At 39.7% G+C, this 11,225-nt stretch overlaps 1 protein-coding gene across 3 annotated transcripts in view; it reads left to right on the forward strand.

The window, feature by feature from the left end:
• SYTL5 (synaptotagmin like 5) overlaps positions 1-11,225 on the forward strand; it is a 239,796-nt gene that overhangs the window by 72,140 nt on the left and 156,431 nt on the right. The gene's annotated exons all lie outside the window — the stretch shown is intronic.

Genomic DNA, 11,225 nt, shown 5'->3' on the forward strand with positions numbered 1-11,225 from the left:
GATTTTTGCCTATGTTTTTTTCTAAGAGTTTTATGGTTTCATGGCTTACATTCAGGTCTTTGATCCATTTTGAATTTACTTTTGTGTATGGTTTAGACAGTGATCCAGTTTCATTCTCTTACATGTAGCTGTCCATTTTTGCCAACACCAGCTGTTGAAGAGGCTGTCATTTCCCCATTGTATGTCCATGGCTCCTTTATCATATATTAATTGACCATATATGTTTGGGTTAATGTCTGGAGACTCTATTCTGTTCCACTCGTCTGTGACTCTGTTCTTGAGCCAGTACCAAATTGTTGTGATTACTGTGGCTTTTCAGTAGAGCTTGAAGTTTGGGAGCGAGATCCCTTCCACTTTATTCTTCCTTCTCAGGATTGCTTTGGCTATTCGGGGTTTTTTGTTGTTCCATATGAATTTTAGAACTATTTGTTCCAGTTTGTTGTAGAATGCTGTTGGTAATTTGATAGGGATTGCATTAAATCTGTAGATTGCTTTGGACAGGATGGCCATTTTGACAATATTAATTCTTCCTAGCCAAGAGCATGGGATGAGTTTCCATTTGTTAGTGTCCTCTTTAATTTCTCTTAAGAATGTCTTGTAGTTTTCAGGGTATAGATCTTTCACTTCCTTGGTTAGGTTTATTCCTAGGTATTTTATTTTTTTTTGATGCAATTGTGAATGGAATTGTTTTCCTGATTTCTCTTTCTATTAGTTCATTGTTAGTGCATAGAAAAGCCCCATATTTCTGTGTATTCATTTTGTATCCTGCAACTTTGCTGTATTCCAATATCAGTTCTAGTAGTTTTGGAGTGGAGTCTTTAGGGTTTTTTATGTAAAATGTCATGTCATCTGCAAATAGTGGCAGTTTGACTTCTTTAACAATCTGGATTCCTTGTATTTCTTTGTTTTGTCTAATTGTCGTGGCTAGGACCTCCAGTACTGTGTTGAATAACAGTGGGGAGAATGGGCATCCCTGTCTTGTTCCCGATCTTAGAGGAAATACTTTCAGCTTCTCTCTGTTCAGTAAGATGTTGGCTATGGGTTTTTCACATATGGCCTTTATGATGTTGAGGTCCTGGCCCTCTATACCCATTTTGCTGAGAGTTTTTATCATGAATGGATGTTGAATTTTGTCGAATGCTTTTTCAGCGTCTATGGAGATGATCATGTGATTTTTGTCCTTCTCCTTGTTGATGTGGTGGATGATGTTGATGGATTTTTTAATGTTGTACCATCCTTGCATCCCTGAGATTAATCCAACTGGATCATGGTGTATAATCCTCTTGATGTACTTTTGAATTTGGTTTGCTTATATTTTTTTGAGTATTTTTGCATCTATGTTCATTAGGGTTATTGGTCTGTAATTTTCTTTTTTGTTTGGGTCTTTGCCTGGTTTTGGTATTAGGGTGATGCTGGCTTCATCGAATGAGTCTAGAAGTATTCCTTCTTCTTCTATTTTTTGGAAAACTTTAAGGAGAATGGGTATTATGTCTTCTCTGTATGTCTGATAAAACTGCTGTAAATCCATCTGGCCCGGGAGTTTTGCTATTGGGTAGTTTTTTGATTGCTGATTGAATTTCTTTGCTGGTAGTTGGTCTGTTTAGATTTTCTGTTTCTTCCTTAGTCTGTCTTAGAAGGTTGTATTTTTCTAGGTCACTCTTGTTGGAGTGACCCCTTTATCATTATATAATGTCCTTCTTTATCTCTTGTGACTTTCTTTGTTTTGAAGTCTATTTTGTCTGATACTAGTACTGCAACACCTGCTTTTTTCTCCTTGTTGTTTGCATGAAATATCTTTTTCCATCCCTTGACTTTTAGTCTGTGCATGTGTTTGGGTTTGAGGTGAGTCTCTTGTAAGCAGCATACAGATGGGTCTTGCTTTTTTATCCATTCTATTATTCTGTGTCTTTTGATTGGTGCATTCAGTCCATTTACATTTAGGGTGATTATTGAAAGATATGTACTTATTGCCATTGCGGGCTTTAGGTTCGTGGTTATCAAAGGTTCAAGGTTAGCTTCTTTACTATCAAACTGTCTAACTTAACTCACTTATTGAGCTATCATAAACACAGTCTAGTGATTATTTCTCTCCCTTCTTATTCCTCCTCCTCCATTCTTTGTATTTTAGGTGTTTTTTTTGTGTGTGTGTGTGTGTGTGCTCTTTTGTGTTTCCTTTGACTGCTTTTGTGGATAGTTGATTTTATTTTTTACCTTTAGTTAGTATTTGATCCGGTTTCTTTGCTGTGATTTTATTTTCTCTGGTGACATCTGTTTAGTCTTAGGAGTGCTTCCATCTAGAACAGTCCCTCTAAAATGCCCTGTAGAGGTGGTTTGTGGGAGGCAAATTCCCTCAACTTTTGCTTGTCTGGGAATTGTTTAATCCCTCCTTCATATTTAAATGATAATTGTGCTGGATACGGTATCCTTGGTTCAAGGCCCTTCTGTTTCATTGCATTAAATATATCACGCCATTCTCTTCTGGCCTGTAAGGTTTCTGTTGAGAAGTCTGATGATAATAACCTGATGGGTTTTCCTTTGTAGGTGACCTTTTTTCTCTCTGGCTGCCTTTAATACTCTGTCCTTGTCTTTGATCTTTGCCATTTTAATTATTATATGTCTTGGTGTTGTCCTCCTTGGTTCCCTTGTGTTGGGAGTTCTGTGTGCTTCCATGGTCTGAGAGGCTATTTCCTCCCTGAGTTTGGGGAAGTTCTCAGCAATTATTTCTTCAAAGACACTTTCTATCCCTTTTTCTCTCTCTTCTTCTTCTGGTACTCCTATAATGCAGATATTGTTCCTTTTGGATTGGTCACACAGTTCTCTTAATATTCTTTCATTCCTGGAGATCTTTTTATTTCTCTGCGTTAGCTTCTCTGCGTTCCTGTTCTCTGATTTCTATTCCATTAATGGTCTCTTGCATCTCATCCATTCTGCTTTTAAGTCCTTCCAGAGATTGTTTTATTTCTGTATTCTCTCTCCCAACTAGATCCTTTAGCTCTTGCATATTTCTCTGCAGGTCTATCAGCATGGTTATAACCTTTATTTTGAATTCTTTTTCAGGAAGATTGTTTAAATCTGTCTCCTCAGATTCCCTCTCAGGGGAGGGTGTCTGGGTTAGTCTGGTCTGTGTCAAATTCTTCTGCCTTTTCATGGCAATAGAGGTAGTCATAAGCAGTTGACACGTGTGTCAGCTGGGAGAACCAATACCCTTTCCAGTTGCTCCTGGCCTTCTTTTCCTGGGAGAACGGCGACCCCTAGCGGCTTTTACTGGGCAGCTGTGTGCAGATGGTGTCTCTGATTCTTGCATGGCTGCTGTGGAGTTAAGCTCCGCTCGGTTGCTTTGAGCGTGGCCGGCCCCAGGCTGCTGCTCTGCTATGGCAGGGCCGCGCCGGAGGGGTAACGGGTGGGAGACTGTTTATCGCCATGAGGGGCCTCCAACCTGTGCTGCCACCCAGGTTTAGGGTACCCGGAGTTCGCCAGGATTCCCAGCTGCTGGGCTGATTGTGCCGGGATGCTTCTGTCCAGCTGTGAGACCCCCTGTCCCTTTAAGACTTTCAAAAAGCCCTCGCTTTTCTTTTGTCCCAGGGGTGCCGGCTGTGGGGACCCGCTTGCAGGTTTTGCTGTTCCGTTTCCCTAGTATCCAGCACACCACAGACTGTGTGTTTGCACTCCCAGTGCAGATGACTAGGGCTGGGTATTTAGCAGTCCTAGGCCCTCTCTCTCCCTGCTCGGACTCCTCTCCTCCCACTGGGGAGCTGGGGTGAGGGGTGCTCGGGTCCTGCCAGGCCATGGCTTGTATCTTAACCCCTTTGCAAGGCAGTGTGTTCTCACAGGTGTCGATGTAGCCTGGCTGTTGTACTGTATCTTCTAGTGCCTCTTTTAGGAATAGTTGTATTTGTTGTGTTTTCAAAAATATATATGTGTTTGGGAGGAGATTTCTGTTGTCCTACTCATACTGCCATCTTGGCTCCTCCCTCTCCCCAATTCATTATATTTTATAACCTATTAGTTTAACTCAATTAATTTTAAAATAAGCACAATTTTTACAGTGAAATATATACATAAGAAATATATTAATATATTGTGCCTTATGTTCTGGAAAGACCAAATTGAATCTTTTTGAAGGTACTTTCTAAAACGGCTTTTTTGGAAATGTGAACTAGTCTGCCACAGCAGTCTGTTATCATCATCCCAGAGTGATGGTTTCTGAGCTTCATGTTTGCTGGCTTCTCTGCTGGCTTAGGCTTCAGAGATTGGCAAATGTGATTGCCTGAGCAGTTATTTTGATATAGACTTCAATTTTTTAGTTGTTGTAATTAAAGATCTTTATAGGTAAAAAATTAGACTTAGAATTCCCCAGGACTTAGAAAGCTAACTGCAAGTTGGCTTTTAAAATAATTTGAGTGTTTTGTGGTAGAGAAGTCAACTGCCAGACTATAAGGTCCCTGGGATATGTGCCCTTCTAGGTTGAGGAGAGGGATTCTGTGATAGAAAAAACTTCTATTTGATAATGAATTCTTTTGATCATGGATTCTCTTGATAATTAGATGTGATTAATTTCCTTTTCAGTGATTTTGATGTTCTGTTTGTGTTATGGATGTAGTATACCCAATAGACTATATTTCTGACTTTGGAATTAAAATAAGGAAATTCTTGCATGTGACACCACCCACTCCTCTTTCTCTTGCTGTCTATGTCAGACCTGATCACATCTCAAGAAGGAGGCGCTTACTCTGTAAAATCAGTTTTCATAATGTGCTATTTTCAAATGCAGTGATGATGACTCTTAGCTAAAAGCAGATCTTCGCTCTTAGTGTGAATTGTGAGAGTACTTTTTTCTGTAATGCAGGATATTCTTGGCCATTTTTTACTGCCTAAAGGATTAAACGTCATGTAAGCCTCTCCATAAGTCAGATTCTTCTAGTATGACTCATTTGATGATAGTCACTTTTTTAAACTGCATGATGTAGTGTTTTCCAGTCCACTGGATTATTTACCATAGAAGTGATTTAATGAACTAAATCCCCAGGGTGGTTTCAATTGCAGTAGAGAGAATACTCTGCATTCCACATGTTATACTGAGAACATGGGGTTCTAGTGGTTCCATGATTAAGTAGTGTCCATCAGTTATCTATTGTTACAATAATGCTGTGTAATCAACTACCAAACCATAGTAACTTAATCACAACCAGAGTTCCACTTCCACATGAAAGTGAGACATGCTCTGTAGACCAATTCCTGAGAATATTGGTGAAAATTATTTTTAAAACAGCCTTTTAAAGTCTCTGGAAATGGTCCTAAGGGCATACCGCAAATGAAGAAATATTTATACAAGAAAATCTATTGAAACTTGGAGATAGCAGCAAGAGTCTGTGGTATTTGAACTGATACCACTTCATCTTTCTTTCATCCCAGCTCAGCAAAATGAAAACTCCACTCAGGACTGGTGTAGCAAACAGCGGAGGGCTCCTTCTCCCCCAGCTCCTAGTGTAAGGGCCATCTCTAGGGAAGGGGCAGGGCATCAGTATTTCTCATCCTGCCCCCAACTACTTGTTGGTAAAGCTAAGTTTTGGGCAAGTGTATTTGAGAGATGGGGGCTTGCTGCTTCTTCCCAACCCTCACTCATGGAACGGATGGAGGTGCTACCTTGGCTGTGACATTCCTGAATATATATGGGGCCTTATCACCCTTAAATGGATTGTAATCCCTGTGTGATCCACACTGAAAGAGGCGAGGTGGGAAGAGCTGAGGCTACTTCCTTCTCCACAGTGTTCAGCTCCTAAAGCAGGAGTGTAACTTTGGGGAAAGGAAATCCTGGGGCAAAATGCCTCTAAAACTGAAATCAGTCAAAGGGAGAAATAAAATTTAAAACCCATTTATTGCTTATAAACTATGTTCTGGGGCCGTTTCTCTTTCCTGCTCTGGCAGAAGCAAACCAGCCCTCTCCCTAACCTCTCAGGTTCAGATAAGCCCTCTTTCGCCCAGGTGATTACCCATTGATATTGAGATGAACTATGAACTACTACTCTCCACCCCCTGAGGAACACCTGTTGATATGTAGCTGCACTAAAGCCAGGAGAGAGATTCTAGAATATTACAATTTTACCCACAGTTATCATTATAAACATTTTCAAAGGACTAAAGGAAACCAAGATTAAAGAAGTAAAGGCAGATACGATACAATGCTGTTGGTTCACAAGTTCTTTGGGAGCCTCCCAGCTATTATCTGAAACTGGCTTCCATATGTTGGGGGCAGGGGGAGACCATAGAGAGAGGCAGGTAGGCCACCCCAGATAAGAGGTGGCAGGTTTAATAAGCAAGGGAACTTACATACGAGGCTTGTCTTAAGTGGCCACCAAATCTTAAAAGTTTATATAAAGACCTTAACTGGGTTCAGTCATGTATACTGTCCAGAGTGTTTCAACACCGTGTGACTATCTGAAGGCTGTGTCCTTGGGGCAGCTTCTAAGGCAAGTGGAACCCACATTCCAAGGATAGGAGAGAGGGGGTAAGGAGCCTCAGATTGCTGGCATCTAGCTCACAGGTCAACTGGTAATCACATCATGTTGATGACCTCCCCTAACAAATGCTACATCAAATAGAGAATGCCAATAAAGTAATAGAAACCACAAAAAGGAACTAAATGGAAATCCTGGAGTTGAAAATTACATTACTAAAATGACAAATGCACAAGAACTGACCAGTAGATTTGAACTGGCAGAGTAAAGAATCAGTGAATTTGATGATAGGATAATTGAGGTTTCTGAGTTTGAAGAGCAGAACAAAAAAAGAATGAAGAAAAATGAAAGGACGTTTTTCAGACTGAAAGCAACCGACCCCAGGCAGTAATTCAAATCCATCCAAAAAAATGGGTACTGGTCAAGGTACCAATAATTTTAAAAGACAGTATAAAAGCACATTTATTTTCCTTTCCTCTCTTAACTGATTTAGAAATTAGTTGTAAAATGTACTGTGTATATAAGATTAAACTGTAATATATTTTCCAATAACAGCACAAAGGGGATGGGTAGAAGCAAAGCTGTATTAGGTTAAGAAAATGACTACAGCTGGTAACTAGAATCCACAGGAAAAAATGGACAGAACCACAAAAGACAAATAAGGAAGTTCATATAACAAAATCTCTTGATTGGAGGAACTGCAGTTTTATATATATATGTATGTTTGTTCTTCTCTCAGTTTTTTTAAAAGAAAGACATAAATTTGTATAGAGTAACAATTATATCAATGTATTGCTGAGTTCGTAGAATCTGTAGATTTAATATGTGTAACAAATTACACCACAAAAGGGATGAATTGACTTTGCCGATCATGGCTGAGCTCACATATCTAAGGCCTTAGAATGGAGAACTGGGCTGACTTGGCTCAGCACCACATGGCTTCTTATCCTCCAAGCTGGCTTATGCTTGTTGACATGACAGAAGTAGGTGTTTAAGTGGGAGTGAAAGAACAGAGTCTCCTGAAGACTAGGCCCCTTACTGGGCCACCATTATTTTCCCCATTTTATTTCCCCAAGTAAGTGGTAAGACCAGCCCAGATTTGAGAGTTGGAGGTATAGGCAGCATGTCTTGATTGGAGGAACTGCAGTTTTTATATATATATATATAATATTATTATTAAATATATATATTTTTTCATGTGGATACAAGGGATGGACACAGAGAATGGGATAATTGTGACCACTTGATTGGAGGAGCTGCAGTTATATACATATATATTTTTAATGTGGATACAAGAAGTGGTTACAGAGAATGGGATAATTGTGAACATTTCTGCAAACATTCTACCAAACAGGATTATGACCATTTATCCTGTACTTCCTTGCTCTCTTAGAACCCATTTCTATTTTATCATTGGTTAATTAAAAAATATATATAAATTATGTTCATGTTCATCCAGATTTGAGAGCTGGGTCCAAGTGCCAAGAAGTCCATGAAAGTCCTGATTCTTTATTACTTGTGGGTGGACACAAGGTCATCTCAACCCCCATCCTTTCTTGCATTCATGTTCCGTCACATTTACTAGCTTTCATTTAGAAGACCCCAGATACTTTACCAGCTTAGGGATTTGCCCATGCTGTCTTTCTGGAATGTTCTTTCTCTATCTCATTCCCTATTCTTGTGCCAGTTCCATTTCAATGTCCCTTTCTCAAAGCATATTCCTTGATTACTTCATCTAAGTTACATTCCCCTCATTATATCTTAATTTGTTTTTAATGCAAAATTTTAAATGTAATGTAGTTTTCAGTTAAGGGTAATTTTGCCCTGTAGGGGATATTTGGCAATGTCTAGAGATACTTTCTGGCATTGCAGCTACAGGATGCTGTTATCATCTAGTGGGTAGAGGCTAAGAATATTGCTAAAATCCTACTACCAGGAACAGCTCTCCTGCTCCACAACAAAGAATTATCTAGTCTAAAATGTCAGTAGTGCTGAGGTTGATAAACTCTGCTTTAGATCATGTATGATAATTTGCAATTACATATTTCTTTGGGTATTTGTTTAACATCTGTGTTTCCCACTAGACTGGATGCTCCTTAAGGAGGAGATAATGTCTATTTTGTTTAACACTGAATATCCAGCATCTAACTAAGCACTTAATACCAAATAGCTACACAATAAACATTTGTTAAATGAAGGAAGAATGGGCAGGAGGTAAGGAGAAAGGGAGAGACTTTATATAAGGAGGACATATAGAGGAATGCACATAAACATTTCTGGGTATAGAAGGTACTGTCCATGTCCTGCCCATACCCTCACATCCCGTACCATTTAGACGCATATTTGCCTGAATTTCAAATGTCAGAACCTCTTTTTCTTTGTGTGAGGGCTTTTATTAGGCTATCAGAGCCATTCTGCCCAATAGCACAATGGTCCAGAATTCTGGGGCATTATCTTCTCCTGGAAAGTGTGTTTTCTGGTGTACTCTAATACTCTAAAGTTCTTTAGTGATATGAAAGTGATTAATAATGGATACTTGTTAGCTTCCTTCTCTGTCTCAATTCCTCACTTCCCTACTGGAGTTTCCTGGGACTACATCCTGTGGTACGCTCCATAATGGCCCTCCAAAGATAGCCAGATCCAAATCCCGTGAGCATGTGAATGTTACCTTAGATGGCAAAAGAGAATTCATGTATCAGATTAAGATAAGAACCTTGAGATAGGAGATTATTCTGTTATTCTATGATCTGATAGATCCTAAGAGCAAACACACATGTCATTATCTGAGGGAGGCAGAGATTTGACACAGTTGGAAATCCGAGCACTAAAGCAAGATACTGCATTGCTGAAAGTGAAGATGAAGGGGGTGCAGACAAGGAATGCAAGGAATGCATCTCTGGGAGGCAGGAGGAGGTTCTCCTCTGGAGCCTCCAGCCCTGTTGGGAACTGGTTTTCAGCTCAGTAATACTGTTTTGTATTTCTTACTTCCAGAGCTCTACAAAACTAAGTATGTGTTGTTTAAAGCCACCAAATCTGTGGCAATTCATTATAGCAGCCATAGGAATCTAATAGAAATTTTGGTAATAGGATGTGGATTGCTGCTATAGCAAATATCTAAAACTGTAGAAGTGACTTTGGAATTGGATAATGGCTGTAGGCTGGAATAATTTGAGAATCATGATAGAAAAACCCTAGATTACTTGAGCAGTTAGTGGAAATGTAGATGTTAGTAGTACTGCTGGTGAGAGCCCAAAAGAAGTGAGAAGCATGGTAAAGAAAGCCTGTGTTGTCTTAGAGAAGACCTAAAACATCATAGACTATTGATAGAAATATGAATGTCAAAGGTGTTGCTAGTGAAGGTTTAGAAGGAGATGAGGAACTTAATATTGGAAACTGGAGGAGAGGGGATTCTTGTTATGTAGTAGCAGAATTCTTAGCTGAATTGTGGCTGTGGGTGAAATTGCAGTATTTCCAGAATCTCTCATCTGGCCTTAGTGTATCTCTATATCAATAGGTGTTTCCAAGGGGTGAAGAGAAGTAGTCCATCACCATATCAATAGGTGATTACAAGGGTAGGGGGGGTAAGAGTATATCTGGACAGAGAGGTTGGGTGGGGTCCCTTTTTATAGCTGGGTTGCGAGAGACATGGGCGAACAGATGTGGACAACTGCTTGTAGGCAATAAATGGGTTTCTCCCACTTTATTACTCTCTTTGACTGATTTTGGCTTCAAAGGTAATTTGCCCCGGGCTGGGAACTTATTCTGCCCCCACCCCCACCTGTGGAATTACAGTGGCATACAGTTACATAGACAACAGAACTTTTAAGCAGAATTGAAGATTTAGCTGATCAGATATCCAGGTATTGAAGGCATGCCATTGTTTCTTGCTACTTGTAGTAAAATACTAGAAGAAAGACATAAAGTAAGGGAAGAACTGTTAAGCAAAAAGGAACCAGGACTTGAAGATAAGAGAAATTCTCAGTTTATCAAATTGCAAAAGACATTACAGTTGGGGTTCACTTTCAGGAAACTGTCCCATGGATAGAAATCAAGGCTATTGTTAGAAATCCTTTTGCTAGGGCCTCTGAGGGATCAAAAGATCAAAGCATTTAATCAAATACAGGGCTCTCTGAAGCAATATGGGTTATGAATCATGGATAACCCCAGCCTTCTCAGCAGAAGCAAGGAAGAGAGAAGATTTTCTGGGCAGGGTCTGTGAATGAGCCTTTTGTTTGAGGTCATGAATCCTTTTGACATACATGGGAGACTACAAGATTTTTTATTGCTAAATCATCAGAAACAATGTCATTTTTAACTGAAAGAATAGATAAGAGGATGAGATGGATGAAAGAAGGCTGTGGGACTCTCAAAATTTGAGAAGCAGAAAAACAGACTGATAAGACTACTTACCTGCAAAGATGTGGTCCATTAAAAATAAAGGAAAGATGATTCTGAGGGCAGAGCCTAGGGCCTAGAGGGCAAGAGCTGTGGACCCAGGTGAAGTCATGGGATCAGAGGGAGGATCCTCAAGCCACAAAAGATTATTCCCAGGCCTTGAAACCTATGGAAGAAATGTGATCCAAATTGCTCTACTTCCGCTTTTTGGAATGGAAATGTCTATAACTGTTATTGGCTGTAAATGAACCAAAAGCAAAGCAGAAACACAAAATTAGTGGAGAGGAAAACTGAAATGAGAATAAAAATGAGAAGAGATGTCTCTTAGTGCTTTGACTTCACTTAGGACAGCCAAGAAAAAACACATGTGGGCTT

This window comes from Manis javanica, chromosome X, assembly GCF_040802235.1.
Source record: "Manis javanica isolate MJ-LG chromosome X, MJ_LKY, whole genome shotgun sequence".
In the NCBI taxonomy this organism is placed as follows: domain Eukaryota; kingdom Metazoa; phylum Chordata; class Mammalia; order Pholidota; family Manidae; genus Manis; species Manis javanica.